We start from the raw sequence: 5,145 nt of genomic DNA on the forward strand, positions 1-5,145 counted from the left end.
GTGCTGAATGAAGCCTGAAGCTGGTATCAAGTGGGTTTGGCAAGTTAGAGGTTTAYCTAAAATGTCAAGGCTTAGTGGATGGACTCACCATAGGGTGGAAAAGAGTGAGATGGGACACTCAYCCTCAGCAAGTCTAGACCACAAGGAGAGCAGGGCACAACAGTGCCTCCCACAAGAGATGTCAAAACACAAATAGGAGAAGTTGTTTCAGTATGGGCTGATGTTCCCCAGCTGATATGTTCAGACAGCCACAGGAGTCTATCTGCCCCAACTTCTAATAACCACCAGAACATTAAGATGCCCGAACAAGTTGTCAGCAACCCTGCAGGACAACACGGTCCCTAAGTACCTTGGGAGGATGCAGTCTGTGGCTTTCTGTAGATTGTCTCTCCTGGAGCTAATTTTAACTGCTGTACTGCTTTGGGACCTGCAATCAGGGCAGCACTGATTGCCTGAAACAGTTCACGTCATATGATTGCCCTCTTCTTGCCCAGGCTGGTTTTACAGTCTGTGCTGCTGCAGCTCCAGGGGCAGAGGGAGGCAATCTCTGTATAATCACTGGCAGGCTGGAATAGCACCAGGCTATGTGAAGAGGTGGAATTTTGGGGCAGGACCCCATGCCCGAGAGGMAGGGAGTTAATGCAGGCAACTTCACAGTTAAGAAGGAAGTTTAACATCTTCAGGTTAGTCTGCTCTCATGTCTCCATCGTCTGGAGGCCTTTCTCTGCAGTAACCAACCTTTGCTATAAAAGCACAAAACATCTACCTTTCAGAGAGACCCACAGAACAATCTTTTTTTACATGATAGTCACAGAAGAAAGCAATATCCTAGAGCTTATGTTTACTGAAAAGGGAAGTAAAAATGACATCAAGTAAAGAAGTTTGACAGTTTGGTCTTAGCCAATCCACCGCAACAGTTTTACCGCTCTTCTGAGGGTTCACAAACAGCTTTGTCCAGGTGGCTTGGACATTGCTCCTATCAGCATCTGAGAGAAAAAGTCCTGGCCACTAGAGAGTGCCTTTTCTGCAAAAAGGAGAGCTACAAGTGAGGTTATAAGCTGCTGTCTTTGCTTTTAGAAAAAGTCAAGCATCCTAGAGGAGTTTGCCAAGCACTTCCCTTTCAAAATGCATTTTGCCATGTAGCAGAGAATGAAGGGGGTGACACAGAATTCATTTCTTATTGAAAGCTGCTCTCAGGACACCAGCAGGGAGATGCTCTAATTGGAAAGAGATGAAGGAAAATGGTCTCATGCATATGCAAACCATTCTCATGCATATACATCCCACATCGGCATCTAATATGCCAATAGTGCCAACAGCGTTTGGTGCAATCTATCAGCCCTTTGCTGAAAAATAATTTGATATATTTTGTTCTTGGAACAAAACGGTTGTTACTCATCTCTTCCTTTGGTTGACTGTCCCACCATTTTTTGTGAATCAGAGTTGCCTATTTTATAGTTCCTTAGTTTTTTCCTTTTATCCTAATAATGAAAATAGACACTACTGCCTTTCTTCTGCAGCTCCACCATCCTCCACCACTTCTAAAATAAATTGACTGTTTGGAGAAGGTTTCAATCAGCCTTTGAGTTAATGGGGATTTTTTTTTCAGGCCAACAGTTTGAAAACACAGGAATGATTTAAATATGCTTTAATTCGCTCTTTTCAGAATCTATGCACTTTCTCCAATGAATGTTTTGCCAGTTGTGTTAARGGCTTCATCAAAATTGATATTCTAGTGAAGGGTGACTCTGTTTTCTGTGACTACTTTCTTTGCCCACTGAATCAATGCCTTCCTTGTGAGAGGGCATTGATCGTTTTCTTTTTGGCCTTTCCTCATTTTATTTTGGGCCTTTGAGACCCTTGGGAGTTACCTCTTGCTTTGTGCCTTGCTCTTTTGACTGTGTGCCTAAATGCTTGTCCTGTTTTAATATTTGTTGTTAATCAGTTTGCCTCGGCTCCAGTTTGTGGTTCCCTTTTTGTGCCTAAGAAGTACAAATTTACCAGGATAGCTTCTTCCTGCTCTTCCTCTGCATTGGTATTGGTTATACTTGGGCCCTTACATTTTTCTTGTACAGATTTTTTACTACTTCTCAGTTTCTACCAGCAAGACATTTGCAAGACATTTCCTATAGGATCACACACATCAGGCTACTGTGCTTGCTGGACTTTATTGCCTTGCAGTTTGATGCATTTACTCTGTCATTCTCTCTCCGTCCTTTCCCAAAGGCCGGGATTACTCCCAGCTGAGCAGTCACATCAGACAGCAGCAGCTGCACCGCTGTACCCGGCCCGCCAGACACAACGGAGCTGATTCAACTTGCTTTTTTTTTTCCTAAAGTAAAAATAAGCATTAGAGAAAACTGAAACATTTTCTGCTCTCATTTGTCAACACAAAATGTTTAACATAAAAAGCAATAGCTTAGGAATGCTCTTTGCTGGTGCCCGTCCAAGTTGACCCATTAGGAATTCAGGCCTCCTCCTGCGAGCTCCCATAACTGGCAAGCCATGAAGTGTGATGAATCCCCTTTCCTTGGAGATTCCAAGGAGAGAACCCACCTCTCAAGTCTTATATTTGAGGTGAGGAGGAGAAGATTGGTGGTGACGTGGTGTTGCTGATGGATTCCTTTACGGSGCCATCACTGCTGTATGGGAGCCACTCATCAGCTAAGCAGGGAACACTTTCCATAATTGCCCTGCACTGCTTTCCCACTTCCTTTGTGTGGCCAGCAAAGTCTTTTTTTGGTAACCAGATCTAGCCAGATTTCCACTGAGATTGTAACACTAGCAACTCCTGTCATTGAGATGATGATGTTTTGCTGTCAGCTCTGCTTGATGCTGTCTCCTGGGAATTGATTACAATTTTCAAAACAGAGCTGGGAGTTGACTGGAAATGTAAATATGGTTTTGTCCTGCTGCTTATCCCATCTTCCTGCTACCCCCCAGCCACATGAGAAGGTCTAAATGTGGTTAGGAGTGGTGAGACTGAGAACACAAATACTGGGTCGGATCACTGGTCTGTTTCACTCCAAGTTGTCTTCAGGAATAAGCCATGCTATTCAGGAAAGCCCAGGGGCCTGGGCATTTCCAGCCATGCATTCKCCCTGTGCTTCCCCAGCATCCAAAGCAGCAACAATAGCGACTTCAGAGAGTACATTCCTGCCTGTTGCATCCAGCATCTGTTTATGGACCTGTTGTCCATGAATTTGCCTGTCCCTGTATAAACCTGCTGATCCTGTTTATTTCCACAGCTTCCTGTGGCAGCASGTTCCAGAAGTTCAGCCTCCCCGTGTCGTGTAGAAAGTCCCTTTTATCCATTTGAAACTAGTCTCATGGATGCACTGTATCACGAGCACTGCAGGATCTGACGAGCACCGGTTCCACATGCACCTCACCTGCCGCTGTCACAAYTTTGTACATTTTGTCCTGTCAGCTTACTCCTCCCCAGACTGAAAAATCCCAACCTTTCCAGGCCCTCCTCATAAAGCAGCTGCCCCATCTCCTGGATTAWCTCAATTGCCCTTCCTGGTGCTCCCTTTAAGTCCACTAGCTCTTAGATTCAAAGGCCAGAACTGCAGAGATGTGGCTGCATGAAGCTTTTACCCAGGAGCCAAATGATACCCTCGGTGTTGTCTTCAGGGCCCTTCCTGATGGTGTCACCATCCTTCGCTGGCTTTTGGGGCTACTTCTGCACTTCAAACCTACAATCTTGGTGACTCATCAGTGAGGACTCCAGGATCTCTTTGCTGAGCTGGGACAGCCAGTTCAAGTTCAACATCTCCTGTTTTAGATAACATTTTCCTGGCTGTGTCACCTTACCTACCCTGAAGCTGAACRGGCACATATTTTCCATTCATGAATAACATTAAAAGCTTCACGGAGCAAACTCGGGACTGGGAATTAGAAAACTGTGTTTATTTTGCTGCACGTTCTCTGGTTTGTATCATTCCCTTTGCAGGGCTGCCTTGAAGGACTATGTGGAAGAGCACAGCCACTTCTAGGAACCTGCTGGTGTCTGGCCTGCCCTGCATGCGCRAAGGAGGAAAGGAGACCCTGCAGAGACTGTCAAATGGGGCATTTGAGATTGCAAAGGCATTTAGCCAGAGGGGAGAGAGAAAAGAAAGCAACCCACAGAGCTGCTAAGACAAGGACAATATTTTAATGTTCTCATGTGTTTGCAGCAGCTCTCAGTCCAGAGGCAACATGTCCTCTAGCATCCACCACGGCAGGCAGTGCTGGAATGCTTACCCAAGGGAACAGGAGCAAGTCGAAGGAACCTGAGGCATGAGAATACTGATATTGAACCTTGTTGGCGATCTGACTCTGCAGTTGTCCTTGAGTCTCCTAAACCTTGACTTTGAACCCCATGGTCAGTCCGTGAGGAGAATAATTATAGGTAGCAAGAAAGCTGTTCATTAGGACTGAGTGATGATGAACTGATTGATGCCTTTGAAACTGAGTTAAACGCTAATTCAACAAAGAGTGGGAATAAGATTTTGTTTGGTCTTATTTCAGAAGAGCAACATTTTAGCTGCAATAAAATTAACTGGAAGAACTCAAGATGACGGGGAAGGTGCCTGCTGTTCCTTGGAGCAGCACCTGCAAAAGTTCTTGGCATCGTCCCAAAGGAAATATCAAAAGGATGTTGGGACTTATGAAAAATGGTGAGGAGAAGGACTAACCAATAAAGAGAGCTTCATGTTCATGAAATGTGAGTGAAGTAAGAACGGATAAATCCTCCAAGCTGGAGGCAAGCTGCTGTTGTAGAATTAAATACCAAATGCCGTGGCTGCATTCGAGAAGAGGGAGGAAGCGGAGCAGGCTGCCCTGGATCTTTAGCCCCCTGTAAGTGACAYGCAGGGCTTTAGAATAAGATTTTTGAGCGAGAAATGCCCAAAGAGATGTTGGTAAACTGGCCGCAGTGTATTGGGGGTTAGCAAGGGCAGTGACAGGGATACGTGGCGGGTCCGTCCTTCTCCGCACCGCGAGGACACCGGGGTGCTGCCCTGCGGCTCCGCGGGGCTCCCGCCGCACCGGGGGACCCCTCGGGGTGCTGTGGGGCGCCAGGGATCCGCAGGGTTATCCCGGCGCGTGCCAGGGTGCTGCGGCGCTGCCCAGGCCCCGGAGCCGCCTCAGGGGCTCGGGGGC

Source organism: Nothoprocta perdicaria, unplaced genomic scaffold (assembly GCF_003342845.1).
Source record: "Nothoprocta perdicaria isolate Ctin4 unplaced genomic scaffold, notPer1 scaffold_59, whole genome shotgun sequence".
NCBI classification, from domain to species: domain Eukaryota; kingdom Metazoa; phylum Chordata; class Aves; order Tinamiformes; family Tinamidae; genus Nothoprocta; species Nothoprocta perdicaria.